General features: G+C 40.7%; 1 pseudogene; it reads left to right on the forward strand.

Moving 5' to 3' along the window:
* Positions 1-1,414: 1,414 nt before the first annotated feature.
* Positions 1,415-21,686, forward strand: LOC121026361 (tyrosine-protein phosphatase non-receptor type 2-like; annotated as a pseudogene).
* Positions 21,687-23,502: the final 1,816 nt, after the last annotated feature.

The raw sequence follows: 23,502 nt of genomic DNA on the forward strand, positions 1-23,502 counted from the left end.
CACATAGCAAGGAAAGGCCATTTGAGGACACCACAAGAAGCTGGCCATGTACAAGACAGTAAGAGAGCTCTTACCATAAAGCCAATCCTCTGTCACATTCAGCTTGAACTTTCAAGCCTCCAGAACTGTGAGAAATAAATTTCTACTATTTCAGCCACCCAGTCTGTGATATTTTGTTATGGTAGCCTGGCTAGCCAAAGACAGTTTAAGACAGGCTAAGACTAAGAAAGGACCCACCCCTATCTCCCCTCTTTGCCTCTAGACCTGTAAATAGAGTCTAGTCCCAACAGGCCCCTAAAGGTGAGGTATGAAGTGTGACCCATGAGGAGGTGCACTATACTCCAAAGGAACTACTCGAGTTTTCTAACTTATGTAACCAACTCTGGGGAACATGTATAAGAATGGATCTTAAGGGAGTGAGGCAGTGGGGAGAAGAACATATACTTGGATAAGAATGAATTCATTGATGTGAATTCATATCTCTTCTCCCTAAGAAGAGGTTCTGCATTTAATGTTGCAGCTTGGGTCTAGCAGTTTGTTTGGTTGGTTGTGATACACGGACCAAAAGATCCATAGTGAGTGAGTTGGAAATGCCGGACCTGCCCTGGTTTAATGTAGAGGCAGGGATTCACAGGTATAGGAAGGTTGGAATGTTAGATTGGATTTATCACTTAAGACATTCACACCCACACTGGGAGGATGCAGAAGACGTATTTTTACCACCTTGTGAGAAATGAATTTGTGACAGGCCCAGTGGCAACACTCAGCAGCCCAAGGCAGGGCCGGTGCCATCACTGTGATGGACAGCAGGGTCAGAGCAGCAATCAGAATTGTCTGCCTCATGCACACCTGTGGTGTTGGCTGGTTGATCACAGTGTTCCTAGAACTAAAATAGATAAAAAGACTGCTAAATTTTAATGAAGCAGAAAAATTCCAAGTCAAGTGAACAAGAAGCTACCCTGAATCACAAAACAGAAGATAATACCTCTCAATCATTCCCAGACTTGAGTCAGTTTATAGACCCAGAACCCTTGAATGAAGGGGAGTCTAGGTCCCCCTAAGGAAGGACACTGGTACACTACCAAAAATTATCCTGTTTATCTTTCTACCAGCTATCCCCAATGTACCTATGGCATTTTACCAGGATAACTCTACATTGGAAATAATTAGACCTTCTAGGGACTACTAGACACTCTGAATTGGCACTAATTCCAGACCTCAAATATCACCATGGTCCAATAGAGTATAGGCCCATGGAAGTCAGACAATCAATGAAGTTTTGCACAGTTCCATTTCCCATTGGGCCTGATAGGTCTTGAAACCATCCTGTGGTTATTTCCCTGGTGCTAGAATGCATAACTGAAATAGATATATATAGCCATATATCTGGCAGAATCCCCACATTGGTTCCCTGATGGGAAGTGAGGATGATTATGGTGGGAGAGTCAAGTGGAAGCCACCAGAACTGCCTCTAGCTGAGAAAACAACCAAAAGCAACATCACGTTCCTGGAGAGGTTGCAGCGATTAGTGCCACCATCAAGTAATTTAAGGGTGCAGGTGTGGTAATTCCCACCACGTCCCTATATGCCTCTCCTATTTGGCCTGTGGAGAAGACAGATGTATTTTGGAGAACATTGGTTATCATAAGCTAAACTAGGTGGTGGCTTTAGTTGCAATGAAAACCAAATGTACTTGCATTAGTTGAGCAGATTAACACTACTCCTGGTATTGGTGAGCATCTTTGATCTGGCCAAATGCCCTTTTTCTAATCCCTGTCATAAGACCAACCAGAAGAAGCTTGCTTTTAGCTAGAAAGGTCAGCAATACACTAAGCGTGTCCTACCTAAGGGATGTATACACTTTCCAGTCCTATGTCATAGTTTAGTTTCCTTGGATCATGATTACCCCTCCTTTCCAGAAGATACCACTGTGGTCCATTACACCTGTGACATTATGTTGATTGGACCTCTGAGCAAGAAGTAGCAACTTCTCCAGACATATTCATAAGACTTTTATGTGTTAGAGGATGGGAAATAAATCAGACAAAAAATCAAGAACCTCTACTTCAGTGAAATTTCTGGGTGTCCAGTGGTATGGGGCAGGGTGAGATATCACACCTAAGGGGAAGGATAAGTTGTTGCTTTTTTTTACAACCAAAACAGAGGTACAAGGTTACCTTTGGATTTTAAAGGCAACATATTCCTCATTTGGATATGTTACTCCAGCCTATTTGCTGAGTGACCCAAAATACTGCTTCTGTGAGTGAGGTAAGAATAAGGTTCAGTTGCTCTTCAGGCCACTTGGCCACTTGGGTCGCATCCAATGGTGCTTGAAGCATCAGTGGCAGATAGGGGTGCTCTTTGGAACTTTTGCCAGTCCCCTATAGGTGAATCACAGCACAGACCCCGAGGATTTTAGAGGAGAGCCCTACTCTCCTTTTGATAAGTAGGTCTTGGTCTACCTTATCATGCCTTAGTAGAGACTGAAAGTTTAACCACAGGTCATTAGATTACAGTGGGACCTGGGATGCCTATCATTCATGGATGTTATCTGATGCACCAAGCCATAAAGTTGGACATGCACATCAACACTCCTTCATCAGATGGAAGTGGTATGTGCACAATCAGGCCTTAGTAGGCCCTGAAGGCACAAGTAGGTTATTTACCTTAGGAAGGGGCCCAAATGCCCATGTACCCAACCTCTGCCTTCTCTTTCCAACCTGCACTTATGGCCTCACTGAGATCTCTCTATAGTCTGTTGATAGAGAAAGAGAAGACTGGGGCTTAGTTTACAGTTGGTTCTCTATGATGGACAAGCACCACCCAAAAATAGACAACTGTAGCACTGAAGCTCCTTTGGGACATATTTGAACAGTGGGGAAGGGAGATCCTATCTGTGGACAGAACTTCTGGTGGTGCATGTAGTTTTTCCCTTTGCTTGGAAGGAGAAATGGCCAGACATGGGATTATATTCTGACTCATGAGCTTGGCTGATGGTTTAGTAGGATGACCAGAGACTTGGAAGGACCATGATTGGATAAATGGCCCCAAGGAAATTTAGAGAAAAGGTATGTGGGTAAACCTCTCTTAATGGGTAGAAAATATGAAGATATCTGTGTCTCGTGTGAATGCTTACCAAAGGGTGAACTCAGCAGAGGAGGATTTTAATAGGAGGAATGGGTAAGATGACCTGTTCTATGAATAGCATTCAGCTTCTTTCCCCAGCTACCCCATTCATTGCCCAACAGGCCCATGAACAAAGTGGGCATGGTGGCAGGGATGGAGGTTGTGCATGGGCTCAGCAACATGGACTTCTACTCACAAAGGTAACCTGGCCATGGCCACTGCTGAGTGCCCAATCTGCTGGCAGCAGAGACCAACACTGAGTCCCTGATATGACACCATTCTCCAGGGTGATCAGCTAGCTACATGGTGGCAGGTTGATTACATTGGACCACATCTGTCATGGAATGGGCAGTCTTCTGTTCTTCCTGGAACAGTCTGAATACAGCAGATTTGCCTTCCTTGCACAAAATGCTTCTGCCAAAACTACAAATCCATGGATTTGTAGAATGCCTTATCCACAGTCATGGTATTACACACAGCATTTCTGTGTTCAAGGACCACACTTTGCAGCCAATGAAGTGCAGTAATGGTCCCATGCTCATGGAAATCATTGGTATTATGTTCCCTGCCATCCAGAACAGCTGGCTTGATAGAATGGTGGAATGACCTTTTGAAGGCTCAATTACAGTGCCAACATGGTGGCAATACATTTAAAGCTAAGGTAAGGTTCTCTAGGAGTTTGTATGTGGTGTGAATCAGCATCCGATATGGTGCTTTTTCCCCAACAAACAAGATAAAAAGGTCTGAGAATTAAGGGGTGGAAATGGAAATGGCACCACTCACTATTACCTCTAGTGACCTACTAGTAAATTTTTGTTTATTGTTCTTATAACCTTATGCTCTTCTGGCCTAGATATCTTAGTTTAAGAAGAAAATAGTGAAGCCACACAACAGTGAAACTATTGGTGTGGAAGTTAATACTACCTCCCAGCCACTTGGGGTTCCTCATGCCTCTGAGTCAACAGGTAAAGAAGGAGCTCATTCGTGTGAATGTTCCTTACTTGCTACTCCGCAGTGGAGGTAAGGAAGGGTATGTCTGGAATACAAGAGATCTCTCTGGGTGGCCTATGATTAAGGTCAATGGAAAATTACAACAGTCCAATCTAGGCAGGACTAATAATGGCCTGGACCCATAAGAGATGAAGGTTAGGGTCACCATATCGTGTAAAGAACCACAACTAGCTCAGGTGCAAACTGAAGGTTAAGGAAATACAGAATGCCTAATGGAAGAAAGTAGTTATAAATACCAGCTATGTAGGACCACATGACCAGTGCCAGTGATGGAGACTGTAATCGTCATGAGGATTTCCTTTCTATTTTGTTATGAATACATTTCTGTTTGTGTATATGTGCGTGAGCATAAAATATTAAAATTTAATTTAATTTTTTAGAGAGAGAGCAAGGGAGCAAGTGTGGGAGTGGGGCAGAAGAAGAGAGAGAGAGAGAGAATCCCACAACCCTGGGATCATGACCTGAACTGAAATCGAGAGTCGGTCACTCGACTCACCCAGCCACCCCTTTAATTTTTATTTTATTTTATTTATTTTTTTTTATATTTTTATTTATTTTTGAGACAGAGCATGAGCAGGGGAGGGGCAGAGAGAGAGGGAGACACAGAATCTGAGGCAGGCTCCAGGCTCCGAGCTGTCAGCACAGAGCCCGATGTGGGGCCCGAACCCACAGACCGCGAGATCATGACCTGAGCTGAAGTCGGACGCTCAACCGACTGAGCCACCCAGGCGCCCCTTTAATTTTTATTTTAATTCCAGTATAATTAGCATACAGTGTTATATTAGTTTCAGGAGTACAATAAAGAGATTCAACAATTCTGTATATTACTCAGTGCTCATCAAGATGAGTGTACTCTTAATCCCATTTACCTATTTGACCCATCCCCCACACCCTCCTCCCCTCTGGTAACCATCTCTTTGTTCTTTATAGTTAAGAATCTTTTTGGGGGGATTGCCTCTTTTTTCCCCCTTTGTTCATTTGTTTGGTTTCTTAAATTCCACATATGAGTGAAATCATGTAGTATTTGTCTTTCTCTGACTGTCTTATTTTGCCTAGCATTATACTCTATAGCTCTATCCATGTTGTTGTAAATGACAAGATTTCATTCTTTTTTAATGGCTCAATATATTATGACTTAATATATACATATCTTGAGTCATATATGTATACATATATATACACACACATCCATATATATAAGTTTGTATTTATACATATTATGTATGTATACATTTATATACATATTATAAATATATATATAAAATAGAAGCAGCCCAAGTGTCCACTGATAGGTGAACGGATAAAGAAGATGCAGTACACAACAGTGCATGAGTGTTTTTTTTCCTCCACATCCTCATTAACGTTGGTGGTTTCTTGTGTTTTTTATTTCAGTCATTCTGGTAAGTTGTGAGGTGATATCTCCTTGTAGCTTTGATTTGCATTTCCCTGATGATGAGAGATGTTGAGCATTTTTCCATGTCTGTTGACCAGTTGAATGTCTTCTTTGGAGAAATGTCTGTTCATGTCTTCTGCCCATTTTTTAAATCAGATTATTTGTTATTTGGGTGTTGAATTCTGTAGGTTTTTTATATATTTTGGATACTAAGCCTTTACTGGATATGTCATTTGCAAATATCTTCTCCAATTCCATAGATTGCCTATTAGTTTTGTTGATTGTTTGCTTTGCTGTGCAGAAGATTTTATTTTGATGTAGTCCCAATAGTTTATTCTTGCTTTTGTTTCCCTTGCCTCAGGTGTCATATGTAAAAATGTCAGTGAAATTACTGCCTGTGCTCTCTTCTAAGATTTTTATGGTTCCAGGTCTGGTATCCATTCAGGACCTTAATTCATTTTGAGTTTATTTTTGTATATGGTGTAAGTAAGTGTTCCAGTTTCATTCTTTTGCATATTGCTGTCCAGTTTTCCCAACACCATTTGTAAGAGATTCTTTTTCTCATTGCAAGTTCTTGCCTTTGTCAAAGATTAACTGACCATATAATCGTGGGTTTGTTTCTGGACTTTCTATCTTGTTCTATTGATCTATGTGTCTATTTTTGTGCCAGTACCATACTGTTTTGATTACCATACTGTTTTGATAACTACAGCTTTGTAGTATAACTTGAAATCTGGAGTTGTGATACTTCCAGCTTTAATTTTCCTTTTCAAGATTGGTTTGGCTATTCAAGGTCTTTTGTGGTTCCATACAAATGTTAGGATTGTTCGTTCTAGCTCCGTGAAAAATGCTGTTGGTATTTTGATGGGATTGCATTAAATATGTAGATTGCTTTGTGCAATATGGACATTCAAACAATATTTGTTCTTCTGATCCATGGAATATCTTCCATTTGTTTATGTCATCTTCAATTTCTTTCATCAATGTTTTATAGTTTTCAAAGTAGAGGTCTTTCATCTCCTGCTTAAGTTTATTCCTAGGTATTTTATTGTTTTTGGTGCAATTGTAAATGAATTTGTTTCCATAATTTCTTTTTCTGCTGCTTCATTGTCAGTGTATAGAAATATGACAGATTTCTGTACATTGATTTTGTATCCTGTGAATTTACTGAATTCATCTATCATTTCTCTAGTAATTTTTGGTGGAGTCTTTAGAATTTTATTATGTCATCTGCAAATAGTTAAAGTTTTACTTTTTCCTTACTGATTTATTACTTTGTCTTGTCCGGTTGGTGTGACTAGGACTTCCAGTACTATGTTGAATAAAAGTAGTGAGAGTGAACATCCTTGTCTTGTTCCTGACCTTAAGGGAAAAGCTCTCAGTTTTTCACCATTAAGAATGCTATTAGCTGTGGGTTTTTGTACATGACCTTTATTATGTTGAGATATATTCCTTCTAAACCTACTTTGTTGATGTTTCTTTTTTTTAAATCATGAATAGATTTACTTTGTCAAAGATTTTCCTGCATCTACTGAAATGATCATATGGTTTTTACCCTTTCTCTTCTTGATGTGATGTATCACATTCATTGATTTGTGAATATTGAACCATCTTTGCATCCCAGGATTAAATCCCACTTGACCATGGTGAATGAGTTTTTATGTATTGTTGGATTTGGTTTGCTAGTATTTTGTTGAGGATTTTTGCATATGTTTATAATAGATATTGATCTGTAGTTCTTTTTTTTATGTGCGTGGTGTCTTTTGTTTTGGTATCAGGGTAATACTGGCCTCATAGAATGAATTTGGAAGTTTTCTTTTCTTTTCTATTTTTGGGATAATTTGAGAAGAATAGGTTTTAACTCTTCTTTCAATGTTCAGTAGAATTCACTGTCTGGTCCTGGACTTTTTTTTGTTGGGAGTTTTTGATTATTGATCCAATTTCATTATTGGTAATTGGTCTGTTCAAATTTTCTATTTCTTTCTGATTCATCTTTGGGAGGTTATGTGTTCCTAGGAATTTATCCATTTCTTCTAGGTTGTTTAGTTTGTTGGCATATAATTTTTTGTAATATTCTCTTACAATCTTTTCTATTTCTGTGGGATCGGTGGTTATTTCTCCTCTTTCATTTCTGATTTTGTTTATTTGAGCTCTCTCTCTTTCTCTCTGTGATGAGTTTGGCTAAAGGTTTATCAATTTTGTTGATGTTCTTAAATGAACCAGTTCCTGGTTTCATTTATCTATTCTATTGTTTCCTTGTTTTTAGTTTCTATTTTGTTTGTTTCTGCTCTAATCTTTATTTTTTACTTCTTTCTACTGGTTTGGGGTTTTGTTTGTTCTTTTTGTAGATCCTTTAGGTGTAAGGTTAGATTATTTACTTGGAATTTTTCTTCCTTCTTGATGTAGGCCTGTACTGCTGTAAACTTCCATCTTAGAGCAGCTTTTGCTGCATCTCAGAGATTTTGGAATGTTGTATTTTCATTTTCATTTTCTCTATGTATTTTTAAATTTCCTCCTTTATTTCTTGGTTAACCTGTTCATTGTTTAGTAGCATGTTATGTAAACTCCATGTATTTGTGGTCTTTCCAGGGTTGGTTTTTTTTTTTTTTTTTTTTTTTTTGATCGATTTCTAGTTTCATAGCATTGTTTTCAGAGAAGATGCATGGTATGACTTTGACGTTTTTGAATTTGTTGAGACATATTTTGTGATCTATTCTGGAGAATATTCTATGTGTACTTGAGAAGAATGTGTATTCTGCTGTTTTAGGATGGAATGTTCTGAATATATCTGGTCCAAGGTGTTACTTAATGCCACTGTTTCCTTGTTGATTTTTCTCTTTGGACGATCTGTCCATTGATGTAAGTGGGGTGTTAAAGTCCCCTACTATTATTAGATTACTATCAATTAGTTCCTTTATGTTTGTTATTAACTGCTTTAGGCATTTGGGTGCTTCCATGTGGGGTTCATACACATTTATAATTGTTAATATATTCTTATTGGATTATTCTGTTTATGATTATATAGTATCCTTCTTTGTCTCTTGTTACAGTCTTTGTTTTAAAGTCTATTTTGTCTGGCTTTCTTTTTATATCCATCTGCATGATAATTGTTTCTCTATCCTTTCACTTTCAATCCGCAGGTGACTTTATGTCTGAAATGAGTCTTTTGCAGGCAGTATATAGAAGGATCTTGTTCTTTTATCCATTCTGTCCCACTATGTCTTTTGATTGGAGTGTTTAGTCCATTTAAATTCAAAGTAATTATTGATAGATATGTACTTATTAGTATTTTGTTACTTATTTTATGTTTTGTTGTTGCTGTTTTTCTCTGTTCTTTTCTTCCCTTGCTCTCTTCTCTCATGAGTATTTGGCTTTCTTTAGTGATATACTCAGATTCCTTTCTCTTTATTTTTGCTTATCTATTACTGGTTATTAATTTGTAGCTACCTTTATTCTGCATATAGCAGTTCATATTAAGTTGATGGTTGCTCAAATTTGAACCCATTCTTGACTCCTCTCCCTCCACACACATTTTAAGTATATTGTGTCATACTTTACACCCTTTTATTTTGTGAATTTCTTAACTGATTTTTACAGATATACTAATTTTTTACTGCTTTTGTGCTTTCCACTTCTCTTACTTTTACTTATGGTCTTTCCTTTTCACTCAAAGAGTTACCTTTAACATTTCATGTAAGTCTGGTTTAGTGGTTATGGATTCCTTTAACTTTTGTTTGTCTAGGAAACTTTTTATCTTTCTTCTATTCTGAATGATAACCTTGCTGGATAGAATATTCTTGACTATAGATTTTTTTCCTTTCAGCACTTTGAATATATCATATATCATGGTATTTTTTGTTGATTTTCATTATACTATTTACTTATCAAGGAGATAAATACATATCATTCCAGAACCTTATCTCCTCTTTGGGGAAAGGAATTAGTGCATTTTCATTGCATCAGCTTAGTTGAGCCATGTTAGGCAGAATTATGCCTCATATCCCAGGAAGATTTCCTGCCCCAGGGCACAGATTTGAGGTCAGGGCCACATGACCTTACAAACCTTATGCTCTTTTGTGGTAGACAGACGCTTATGATATTACAAACCTGTAGGAGAAACTGGCTTTGGGGACCATCTCACTCTGTGCTGCTGCCATTCTAGCCCCCTGCCATCTTGATGACCCAGCTGACTACCTACAGGCCCCCTCCTTCACTGCAGGCTCCTCTCAGTATTGGTTAAGGGGACAGAGCCTTGTGACAGGCCTATGGCAATGACAGTCTTCATGTGACTTCATTGCTGTCTGCAGATGTGGAACTATTGCTAACAGTCTGATTTCTGGATACCTCACTGGGGGGTTAATAATAAATAAGCAATAATACATTTGTGCTCACAGTTAATAATAAATAAGCAATAATACATTTGTGCTCAGAAAAAAATCATGTGATTGGGATGTGAAGGAAGAATGACACCAGTTCATATTTTCCTGAGACTGCTAGAGAGTTGTTCTTCATTGAACCTGTATACATCTAAAATAGAGATAAAGAAGAAAAGAGGAAGACTATATGCTTTCTATTCACTTAGACTGGTTTGTACATGGCCACTTGTGGCAAAAAGTGACATGCCACATGATTCTATTTTAAGAATTGATTACCCACTACAGATCATTATAGACAGTACTAATCTGTTGTTGTTTTTTTTTTAAATATTAAAGACAAAGCAAAAACTCTCGTAATGAGTTGAGTTCTACCATAGAGAAGTCCTCAGAACAATTTGAATCTGTAGATTCCCAACTAACACATCCAGTGTGGGCTAGGATGGGTGTGTGGGGGAGAACTCTCACACACTGTGTGAAGATATAAATTGGCTTAGGATTTTTAGAGGGCAATTAGAAGATATCTGCAGAATTTTAATGAGAATACTAATTGATTTAGTATGTTCCCCAAGAATCTAAAGAAGTATCCACACACATGTACAAGAATATTTGTACAACACTTATATTGGAAAAATATCAATCTGAGGACAGGTCAACATCCCCCACCAGATATGTCCCCATGGTAGAATTCCACATAACCATATAAAAGAACCACATAGATCTACATGTACTGACATAAAGGATGAACATGCTATATGATTGAATGAAAGTAAGTGGCATATAAGTTTTAATCTGATATACATGAAAAAAGAAATCACACAGTTTAATTTATTCCTTCCTTAGGCAATGGATTACATAGAAAAATGCCTGATAAACATTGTACAGGCTATTTTTTTTTTATTTCCACTAATCCCTCTGCTGCTCCAAGTTAAGCTTTGATGTCCAGAATCCCTTCAAGTTTTTTCAGCTTCTATCCTGTCCGGTGGAGAAGAGCAGCCATCTTCATCTCTCACGCCAAACAATCCTGTTCTTGGGCCTTAAAAAGGAATCCCAGAAGAGTAGTGTTGTCTGTCCATCCAGCCCTATGGAGACTTGCACCCATATGTGGAAATCAGGACTCATCTCTTAGCCATGCATAAAGTCTGTCTTAGTTTGTGCAAGTGGGCTGTTGGCAGAGTACCATTGGCTAGGGGGCTTATAAAGAACAGACTTTCTTTCTCAAAGTTCTAGAAGCTGAAAGTCTGAGATGAAGGCAGTCATTCAGAGGCAGACAAAACCTGAAGTTCCGTCACCTGGGGAAACACATTTGTGCCGAGTGGCCCGAAGGAAGTGTCTATCATGGAAATTACATTCCTTTCAGATTTGGACTAAGTGTCCACCCAAATTTACTTAAAGTCTGCAGGTTTTGTTAGTGTTTGAGTTTTCTGGAATTAAATATTGAAAGGCATTTATATAATTGACCACAACTCAAAATTAACAACTGAGCACTTGGAGCAGAATTATCCAGCAAACCTGCTGATTTTGTTGTAAGACACCTACACAAGTACGTCAGCCATCATGAAGCAGGCACATAAACACCAGTGAACAGTGTACCACAGAAATGGTCTCTGCTTGATGGAAGCATTGGGACAAAACTGAGAATAGATTAATTTGAGGTGAAGTCTTTGAGTCACAGCTACCTTCAACTTTCTTAGGTGGTCAAATTGAGATTTAATTTAAATTGCTAAGGTGTTCCCTTCAGGGTACTTGATCTCTTCTCTGCTGCTCAGCAGGAATTGATTGTCCTGATCATGTACCCTTCATTCCAAATGATGGAATCCAGCAATTTTGCTGTACTTTCTCAGTGAATGAGCCATAAAGAGAAAAGCCGTGTGGCTGGCATTTCCATCTCACTAGACATTGCTTTAGGATAGGGAATAAATTACAAAGAAAGTGATCAAGGATTATAAGACCCCCATTGAGTGGCCAGATGACAGCATTTGCTAAGCTTCATTTGTCGGGCAAATCTATAAAGGTGGTGTGGGAGATACAGGGAATGAAGGGTAGAAGGATTACAGACACCATAGCATAGAATTGTAATGCCTCCAGAATGCACTGGGATAGGGGTACCTGGGTGGCTCATTCTGTTAAGCATCTGACTCCTGATTTCAGCTCAGGTCATGATCTCGTGAATTTGAATCTCACTTCAGGCTCTGCACTTTGGTAGCTTGGAAATTGCTTGGCATTCTCTCTCCCTCTCTCTCTGCCTCTACCCCACTCATGGTCTCTTTCTCTCTCAAAGTAAATGAATAAATAAACTTTAAAAATTAAAAAAAAATCTCTAACCTACTTACAACTCACACCAACAAATGTGAATTTAACTATGCACTAGTTGTATAAATGAAGGAAACAGCTTCAAATACCAGATTTCTGAACACTTAACATTTTTTAAAAATTCTAAAATATTCTGAGAAACAAGATTTTACTTAAAGGATTCACTATCTCCAATAATTTGGTGTCCTGGACCATATAAGTAATCTAAATAAATGGTAAACATTTTAAAGAAAAATTTCCCCGAGATGCATAAACATTATAAATCCTTGAAAGCCAGCACTATTGTGCAGTTTTTATTTTGTATGGGAAGACTTCGGTCATATAGTTCAGTAGAGATGAGTTCCCTCACAGCAGAGGAGAGAAACGGGCTTTCCAAACAGAAAAGTCAAATACAGAAGAAAAAAACAGCTTTTCCCCTGAAGGAATGTCTGTTCCTGGGTCTCCCCTGCTTTTGCTCCTTCCCAGCAGGTGCACACATCTTAGCTTCCCTGGGAGATGGTCTAACACTCCACTCAGAAACACAGACTAAGGATCTAGGGGATTTTTTATTGGCTTACGAATAAAATGTGAAATCAGTAACGAATGGTTCTCCTACAGCTTTAAATACGAAAAATGCTATTTAAATCCTGTGTCAGCTGAGTATTTTATAATAATTTGCAGAAGAAAGTAAGGAAGATCCTGAGCTTCACAGGAGCTCATTCTGAGTTTGGACCTTTCTGTCTGCTAATGGCTGCCCTGTGGTTTCAGGTGAACCCAGGCTGCAGGCACTGGTGACCAGAGAAGCTGGAGGTCAGGCTTTCCTTTCCCAGGTGCTTTTCAGAGGGAGGCTTACTGTTGCCTCTTATTTCTACCACATCATCAAACACAGATAGTAGTCTATTTGGAGCACAGCTCTAGGGACAATAGATTCTTGGCTACTTTCTAAAGATTTTTTTTTTTTTCATAGAAAAGGCAGGTGTCTGCTCAATATCCTGATACAGATTTCCAATTTTTACAATGTAACTTTCATTTTTTGACTTGATCTTCACAATTTTGTGCTAACAAAGTTTTTATTGATGTAACTATCATTTGCATAGAGTAAAATCGACAGAGCTTAAATGTATAGGTTGTTAAGTTTTGATAAATGTATAACACCCATGGACCTGTATCTTCCACATCAAGGTATAAAAATCCCCATCATTCTAGAAAGTTCTGTTGTGCTCATTTCCAGCCAATACTTCCCCTGTAAGTAACTGCTGCTCTGATATCTATCACCATAGATTAATTTTGCCTGTTTAAATTCCATTTAAGAGACTTCTATAGTATGTTTTTTCTCGTATGTGCTTTCTTTTTCTTGATATAGTATTTTTAAGATTCTTCTGTGTTTTTGCATATAGAGATAGTTTGTTCTTTTTATTTTTATTTTATATTTTAACATTTATTTATTTATTTATTTATTTATTTATTTTTTGTTTTGAAAGAGAGCCAGGGTGAGTGTGTGAGCGGGGGAGGGGCACAGAGAGAGAGGGAGAGATTGGATCTCAAGCGGGCTCTGCACTGTCAGCATGAAGCCTAATGCCAGGCTTGAACCCATAAACTGTGAGATCATGACCTGAGCCAAAATCAAGAATGGGATGCTTAGCCACCTCAGCCACCAAGGCTCCCTGATAGTTTGTTCTTTTTAATGTTTGAATATGAATGTACTATAGTGTGTTCCTTTATTCTTCTGTGGATGGACACCTCTCCATGTGTTTCTAATTGGGAGCTATTAAGAATAAAGCTGCTGTGAGGCTGGTACAGGACAGCCCACTTACCGGGTGGTGTACCTGAAGTGATGCCACATTATGTCACCCAATAGAACCTGACCCCTGTGGGCTACAAGATCATCCTTGGAAGCCAGGCACACATCCATCCCAGTGCAGTTGATCAAAGCTTTCCCTTCTTATGGTTGCCCAGAGTGGGGCAGTGGGAAATGTGGGCTCTGCCTAACACCCCAAAAAGATGGGGTAGTCTGGGAAAGAGAAATGAGGGTGGCATCCAGGTGGCCTCTGGGCCTGCAGTGACCTTGTCTAGATTTCCCATCACCTTTTGTTCCCCAAGTCCCACAGACCTGCACAGGGTTCCCCTTTCATAAAGGATTTGGAAGTGGCCACTGCGGAGAACATCCTGTCGTAGGGAGGTTTCCTGAATGTTTGTGGCGGGTAATGAGGCAGAAGGGGATAAGGGTGACAGTCCCTCCCCCACCACTAGGTACATCCTAGTGCATAGGACTAAAAGGAGGTTTGACTGCACGTCTGATCAAATACAGGCTTTGATCATGTAGAGTCTCTTGTCCCAGGGCTGAGGGCACAGGCTCAGGGACCATGAACATGGCTGGGGCCATCCCTCTGTAGCTGGGAACCACCCACCCCCAGATGGATGCCAAAGAGCAAGGGTAGAAGAGGTGCTCTGTCCTCTCCTTTCCCTCCCAAGGCCCCACCTTCCCACTGGGCACCCTGAGAAAAGGGACAGCCTGTGCATGTCCTCGGCAAGCTGGCAGGTAGAAAAGATGAGCACCTGTGGGGAGCCAGAGAGAGAAAGAATGGCAGCATCAGTGGCCATCGGTGGCTCCAAATGGGCCTTTTGGTGGAAAAAGACACTCAAGCAGCTTTAGAAAAATAAAGTCAACCTCTAAATTATTCACTAACTTTAAAGAAATGCCAATGACCAATATGAAATTATAACAGAATGCACTAATAATCAAAGATGGGAACCTTAAAAGTGTTGCATTAAGTGGAAGAAGCCAGGTACAAAAGAATACAGACCATATGAGTCCATTTATATACAATTCTAATAATGGCAAAACCATAGTGACAGAAGGCAAATCTGTGATTGCCAGGGGCCAGGCTTGCGGTTTGTGGCTGGGTGACAAGGGACAGGAGGGAAATCTGTGGAGGGATGGATGTGGTGCATATATCACTGGACACATTTGTTAAAACTCTTCAAATGCTACATTAAAATTTGGTGAATTTTACTCTTTGTACATAATATTTCAGTAAAGCTGACATTGAAAAAGAAAAGATTTTTAATTTAAGCAAACTCATTATTTTAGACATTTTAACCCTTTGAAAAGATTTCACTCCTAGTCCAAGTCCTTCCTGTTATATTCTGTAGTTTATGAATGTGGATATGGAGGTCCAGAGAGAGAAGACGTGACTTAAAATCACATGTCCTGCTGGTGGTCAAGCCATATCTGGATTCCCCAGACCTTGTGTCTTATTAGCCTTTCTCTTCTGCCATCCTTCCCTTCACATGTAAACTGTGAGCATGTCATGTCTCACATTGTCACCCGAACAAGTCACAGGCACCATAAAATATCTGGCAGATACATAGTCCTTAATGTTTGACGTATAGTAGAGGAGGAAGATAGTATTATTATATAGTATTATTTCCATTTTTCTATTGGAAGAGTAGAAGCACAGAGAGCTCAACTTACATGCCTGAGGGCACACAAGTTAGTCACACTTCGGTTTTCAATTGTACGATGGATGAGTAATTCTTACCTCATATGGTTGTTGCAAGGAGTGAATTAAATTAAATCAACCCTGTATGTGGAGTGCCTGGTGCATGAGTTCTCAATATACCATAAATGATGTTAACAGCAACATTTACGGTAATAAACATGATAATTATGAACACTATGGTGGACGTAATAATACTTGGATTTTATGATAGTAAAGTTGAAATTAGAACACTTTCCAAAGATATGCAAATGAACTGGTTTACAAGTTGTGAGGAAATGGACATTCTCAATTACTACAGTTGGGAGTGCACATTGGAATAAATACTTTCAGCAAGTAGTTCCATTTTAAAATTGTTTTTAAATGATATTTGTGCACATCTACAAAGATACATGTGCAAGATGTTCATTATAGTGTTGCAAAGGAAGAACAAAGATGATCTAAATGCTCATCAGGAGGTGAAAAGGAGAATGTTAAAGGAATACTCTCTGTATTGAGCTGATGGATAGAGAGCATGGACCAGGAAGGATGTCCATGCTATAGTACTAGATCTGAAACAGAAGAGTTTGTAGAATTGATACCATTTATGATCCTAGACATTTTGCTAATTCCTTCAGTTGTGGGTGGGAGATGGATTCTGTACCCATTATGTTCAAAAGAACATTTTTCCCCCTGAGAAAGAACTCTAAGGTGGTGATGGCGTTTGACGAAACCTTCAAGGACTGAGGGGAACGTGGCTGGTTCAGTTGGTGGAGCATGCGACTCTTGATCTTGGGGTTGAGTGTGAGCCCCATGTTGGGTGTAGAGATTCCTTAAAAATAAAATCTTAAAAAGGACCTCAAAGCCTGCACCAAATGCCACTGCCTGTCCTCTAGGATCAGAATATCAGCCCCTGTTTTCTCTGTGAACACAGAGGGACCTGCAAAAGGTGAATAGTGAGGTCGCCACAGGGACTCACTGGGTGGGTGAGGGGGTCAAGGAGTCCCTTCACTTGAAAATTAAGACCACACAGCAGGTAACAAATGAATGGGCTAGAGCTGAACCAGGTGGCAGACACTGGGTCCTGTGGCACATTTGATCCATGAGGGAGGGCACTACATAGCCTTGGTTGGAATGTCTTCTATTTCACGTGGTTCAGGACTTCTCTTTTTTATGATAAAATCTGGAGCCTTTCTCAGGCTCCCCCTATCACCCTATCAGGGGGATGGGATGGCTACATTGAAACCTGGGGACCCACAAAGTGAGAAACTGCCAAAATTTTAGGTCAATGCTGTGGAAAGAAAGTGTAGAGCTATATATTATCTAAAGGGAATGTTTGCCTGCTGCTCCACTGGATGCAAGCTCCCCCAGTGCAGGGAGTGTATCAGTGTTTGTTCTTCTTTGATTCCTTAGTGCAGGGCTAGACATAAAAGGGACTCAATAAGGATTTATTGAATGAATGAATGGCAAAACATCATTTCCTGCACCCAGTCATTGTACTGTCATTATCCTGAGCTCCTGCCCTTCCTTCTCCAACACTTTACGCAATATCCCCAGGAGGAACAGAGTGCAGGTCATTTGCAAAGGAAGAGATGGAGAGGACCCCCAGTCCTGCTGATCTGGCTAGAGAGCTATTGGTAAGAGCAAGGGCCAGTTGTTTATGTCACTCTGAGGTCAGGCCTGGCACTCTTGACCCCTGCTGTGTAAATTAAGCCTCAACTCCTCAAGATCCTTGTCTCACACCTACCACTTTCCCTGGGATGGAATGGAAACATGTTTTACAATTCTGTCACCTTTTTGGGGGGATTTCAAATCCATTTACAGGTTCAGGTGAGCACTGAGGTCATAATGAGATAAAACACCGAACTCCCCAGAGCCAGGCTCTCCACTTGGACTTTGATGCTTGCTCACCTGGCATTAGGCTGAAAGGAGAAGACAGGTGAGCCATGCTGGCGCCCTCAGCTGGACCTCCACATTTTCCTGTCCCACCAGCTTCCAGAGGGGTGATTCGATATTTCTTGGCCTAATTTTAGATGTGGGGCACATTTGGTATAAAAAGAGGCCATACTGTCTCCAGTACATTTGTATCACATTCCAAGAAAGAAGGAAGGCCATTCTTTGGAGCAGTCCCTGCCACCCAGCCTCTTGTCTGGCTGTTGCCTAGGCGTGCAGGTGTTCATACAGTGGCAGCTTAGTCCCCCTGCACAATCTTATGGAGCTGAGCTATAAGGACAACTGTAAAACCCATGTATCAGCACATGTACTTAGAGACCTTGAATGACTGAATGTGTTGAAGTCCATGGTACATTAAAATTTTTTATGCTTCTGGGATTATGTGGGGCCTGAACTTCTCCACTGGCACAGGTCTGTTCATGCCAGCTCGCTCCTGCCTCTGTCTGCCTCCATTGAGTGGGAGTTTGAGGGAGTTGGATGCTCCAAATTGCTGGCAGCATCTGTATCTGGAAATTGGTGATGAGTCCCATGACTATCCTCATAGAGTGGCCATGTTTCCAGAACACAGAAATTGAAACATATGCAGAGATGTAAGTGCATATGATCACAGTCGTGTTAAGCTGCAAAATTCTGAAAATGATTATATTTATGGCAGATTAGTTGACATAGAAGAGGTGCGAAGGACTTACATCTCCACATAGGGTTCACTTCCTAATACAGGATCCACTTCTGGCTCATGGTTTGGTAGCACTAAAGCAGTTGTCATGCTAAACTGAGTTGTGCAAAGGAATTGGTGAAAGGTGCACGGTACTGGCCAAAAAAAGACAACCGAAAGACCGAGTTTCCATGGTGCGGTAGTAGGGAGACCCTGGGCTTTCCTCATCCCCCAAACATAGCTATATTGAGGTCAGATCCCATGGAATACCCGGGAAATATATCTGTGGAGCAGCAGAAGGATCTCCACAGTTGGAGGGAGACAGTGTGGCAGATGCAAGGTGTGTGGATGTGCATTGGAGGAGAGAAAAACAGTGGTGCCGTGGAGGGAAGGAAGCCTTTCTGTGGAGAGACAAAAGAGTTGAGAAAGTGGGGCGCCAAGTTTGCACAAGAGGAAAATCTCTCTGGGCCATAGAATGGGGAGCAAGAAGTACCGAGTGTCTGCAGGGTTTTTTTGTGTGTGTGTTGTTTTGTTTTTGTTTGTTTGTTGTTTGTTGTTTTTTTCACACAGCATTTGGAGCTCAAACTCTGAGGTTTTGGAGCATGACTTTCTCTGGAGGGGATTGTGGCATGTGCTTCTGGGGAGGAGGGAGCCAGCCCTGGAGTGTAGAAATCAAGAAATCTAGAAATCTCCGGGGTGCACTGGGAGAGAACAGTCCCCTTCCTGGAGTGCTTTTAGAAGAGGGGTTATTGCCTCCCCAGGGACAAAAGACCCCGCAGGCGCCAGCCAAAGGACTTTCATTAGCACCCAGAGGGAATACAACCTTTGCTGCTTTCAGCAGTGCTACACCATAGTTTCTGCACACTGTGCAGGCGTGGGGACAGCGTGGAGAGGCTCTACTCTGGAGGAGGGGAGTGGATCCACACCATGCCAAGTTCTTTAAGACTTCAGGTTTTGAATTCCAGCTGTGGGCCCAAGAAAAAAATGCAGGAGAGTTGTGGTCTGTGAGGGCTGCCTGAACAGCTGGGGGGGGGGGGGGTGTCAAGATCCCTGGTCCTGGGAGGAGAGATTGGGGTGGTGCCATTTCCCCCCCCATATCAGCATGGCGGAACTTCAGAGAGCGACACGGAGGCCCCCAGTGCAGGCAGGAACCCCCAGTGCAGGGGGGATCTGCTTACACCAAACCCTGCCCCCCACCCCGTGCCTGGCAACTGCTTAGTTACTGGGGCAAGACTGCTCTGAGCGGAGGCAGCAACACAGCGGATCTCTCCTCCAGACCAGCACAGCCAGCACCGCGCATGCCCCAACTGTGCAGAAAATCAAGTGTCTCAAAATGATACCCGCACTTCTGGTGGAAATAGGACCAGGCTTACTTTTTATTCTTTTTTTTTTTTTTTTTTTCCTTTGGAATCAGGCAAATAGTTTTTCTTTCTTTCTTTCTTTCTTTCTTTCTTTCTTTCTTTTTAAAATTTTTAATGTTTATTTATTTTTGACAGAGAGAGAGAGAGAGAGACAGAGCATGAGCAGGGGAGGGGCAGAAAGAGAGGGAGACACAGAATCTGAAGCAGGCTCCAGGCTCTAAGCTGTCAGCACAGGGCCGATGCGGGGCTCGAACTCACAATCCGCGAGATCATGAGCTGAGCCGAAGTCCGACGTTCAACTGACTGAGCCTCCGAGGCACCCCAGGCAAATAGTTTCTTGTTTGGTTTTTTCATTTCCTTTTCTCTCTCTCTCTCTCTCTCTCTCCCTCTCTCTCTCTCTCTCTTTTGATCGGCTTTTTTATTCTTTTCTTTTTCTTTCTTTTTTCTCTTCTCCTTTTCCTTCCGCTTCCCCTCCCTCCCTCCTCCTCCTCCTTCTTCTCCTCCTACTTCTTTTCCCTTTCTTTTTCTTTGGAATCAGCTTTATAGTTTTTTGATTCTTTGCTTGGTATTTTTTGTTCTCTTTCCTTTTCTTTCTTGTTTTTGGGCGTCAGGCTCCCTCCCCCCGCTTTTTTCCAGGCTTACTTCGACAAACAAATCAAAACACACCTATTAAAGGTCCAAACACTCTCCACTGCAAGCAAGGAAGAGCTCTGCAGAAGACTGACCAGTGGGATAGAGCAGCCAAAACACAACAGCAGAGTGCACACAGCATACTCCAGAAACACTTCCTGAAGTGCCAGGCCCTGGACAGTGTATGACCTCTTTTAAAAAAAATTTTTTTAACGTTTATTTATTTTTGAGACAGAGAGAGACAGAGCATGAACAGGGGAGGAGCAGAGAGAGAGGGAGACACAGAATCCGAAACAGGCTCCAGGCTCTGAGCTGTCAGCACAGAGCCCCCCGTGGGGCTCGAACTCACGGACTGTGAGATCATGACCTGAGCCCAAGTCGGACGCTTAACCGACCAAGCCACCCAGGCGCCCCTATGACCCCTTTTTAATGTAGCATTACTTTCAGGTGCAGGAAGCATCAAGAGTTTTTAAAACACGCAAGAGACAGAAACTTAGCCAAAACGGCAAGATGGAGGTATTGTCCCCGAAAGACAACCGAGAGATGTTGTTTAAAGAAACAGGCTTCAGTGTGAAGTTCTAGTCAGAAGATGTGAAGTCCTGTTATGCAGTATAGCTACTGCAACTGGAAATTATCAATAGCGGTGAAACCAGAGCAATACCTCATTGTCATTATACTACCTGGCCAGATTTTGGAGTCCCTTAATCACCAGCCTCATCTCTCAATTTCATATTTAAAGTGAGAGAATGTGGTTCCTTGAATCCTGAACACGAGCCTGCAGTAATCCACTATGGTGCAGGCGCTGGGCAGTCAGGCACCTTTTCTCTGGTAGATGCTTGTCTTGTTCTGATGGAAAAAGGAGATGATGTTACCAGAAATAATTGTCACTAAATGTGAGAAAATATTCAGTGGGACTTATTCAGCCAACAGATCAACTCAGATTTCCATATGTGACTACCATAGAAGGAGCAAAATTTATAAAGGGAGATTCAAATGTACAGAAACGGTAGAAAGAACTTTCTAAGGAAGACATGTCCTGCTTTTGATCATTCACTGACCAACATAATGACTGAAAAATACAGAGGGAATAGGATAGGCCTAGAAGAAAAACCGACAGGTAACAGGTATACAGGACTAAACTCTAAAATGCAGGATACTACAGAGGAGAACAGCGCAAGTGTTCCGCAGAAACACAGTCAAGAGGACCAAAAAACTAACATGGTTCCGAAGGTGCAGCAGATGAAACAGAGGCTAATGAGACCGAATGTAAAGGAGAAATTTTTCCCAACTTTAAAAAGAAAAACAAAGAAACAGAAGTTTTCCCTAAAAATATATTTGAAGGAAAATTCTCCTTACTTGGAGAAAATTCTCCTTATTCTACTTACTTGGACATGGTCAGGCCAAGACGGATAGACAGTTAAATGGTCGTTACTTGAGTATATTCTGCAGCTATGAATTTTGAACGATTGATGTGCAAAGACCAGAAACAGACTCCAGAACCTACCTGTAGATTGCCTCCCATTTGCCCGTTTTCAAAGTAAACTTTACATCCAGGGAATGAAGAACACCACCAGCAGAAGACTTTGCAGAGCCCTCTAAGTGGATGGATGTACTGGTAAGTTTTTTAATGTGTGTATGAAATGTAGAAAGATGTAAAAGAAATAAATCAGGAGAGACTACTTTGTACTGTATTGCCATTCCTACTGTATTTTTATACTTTTGGGGGGCATTAAGTACTTTTATTAAACAGAAAAAACATTTTTGAGCCTCTAGTCATTTCAATGCAATGTACTTTTGTAATCACATAAGAACTTCAGCCTTGGGGCACCTGGTGGCTCAGCTGGTTAAATGTCTAACTCTTGATTTCAGCTCAGGTCATGATATCATATTTTGTGGGTTTGAGCCCCATGTCGGGCTCTGCCCTGGCAGCGTGGAGCCTACTTGGGAGTTTCTCTCTTTCCCTCTCTTTCTGCCCCTCCCCCACTCACGTTCCCTCTCTCTCTCAAAATAAATGAATGAACTTAAAAAAATAAAAAGAACTTCAGCCTCAAGTATGTTTGAGGAAGAAGAGCTTCTGTTTCCTCAGAGATCTTAAAATGAAATTTTTAATGAATCGATTTTTAAAAAATCACATGGGGTTGCCAGCACATTTCAGTAGGGAAAGAATGCTCTTTTCAACAAATAATGCTGGGGACATCGAATATCCACATACCGAAGAATGAAGTTGGACCCCCTACTTTACACCACTGCAGAAATTGATACAAAATCGACCAAAGACCCAAATGTAAGAGGGAAAATGATAAAAAACTATGACACAGACATAGAGGATGAGCTTCATGATATTGGATTTAGTATTAATTTTTTGGACATCACTCAAAAGCACAGACAACCAAAGAAAAAGTAGAGAAGTTGTACTTCATCAAAATTAAAAACTTTTGTGCATTCAGGGACACTACCAACTTGATGAAAAAGGGAATTCACAGAATTTGAGACTATCCTTGCAAATGATAGCAGACTGGAGCCCTGTCCAATGCTGATAGAAGTACCAAAGGGTGCATCCACTGTGGAACACAGGAAAAAAAAAATGAAACACAGAGTTATCCGATCCAGGAAAGCTACTTCTGGATTTATACCCCAAAGAATTCAACACATGAACTCAAATGTTTGTACCACAACATTGACAGCATGTTATTCAAAATAGCCGGATGTGGAAATAACCCCTGTGTCCACACAGCAATGACTAGAGAAACTAAACAGGGCACATTCACATAATGGAATATTACTCACCTCGAAAATAAAAGAAATGTAGACACATGTGACAACATGGATGAACGCTGAAGATATTGTGTTAAGTGAAAAACTCAGGCAAGGACAAATAGTACAAGATTCCACTTAAGTGTGAGGTACATGTGTCAAGTTCATAGAGATGGAAAATGCCATGGGGGTGCCAGGGACTGGTGAATGGAGAGTTATTGTTTAACTGGTACACTTTCGGTTTGGTGAGATAAAAAAGATCTAAAGATGGATGGTGGGGACGGTTGCACAGCAATGTGAGTGTACATGATGCCATCGAAATGTACACTTGAAAATAATTAAAATGGATATTTTAATGTTATGTACATATTACCCCAGTAAAAAAATATGTATGATTACACTTCTAAAAGGTTTGTTAATTTAATCTTCAACAGAAATTAGATTCCTAATCCACATAAACTATGACTCCATTCTT

This window comes from Herpailurus yagouaroundi, unplaced genomic scaffold (genome assembly GCF_014898765.1).
Source record: "Herpailurus yagouaroundi ecotype Mexico unplaced genomic scaffold, PumYag 87717, whole genome shotgun sequence".
NCBI classification, from domain to species: domain Eukaryota; kingdom Metazoa; phylum Chordata; class Mammalia; order Carnivora; family Felidae; genus Herpailurus; species Herpailurus yagouaroundi.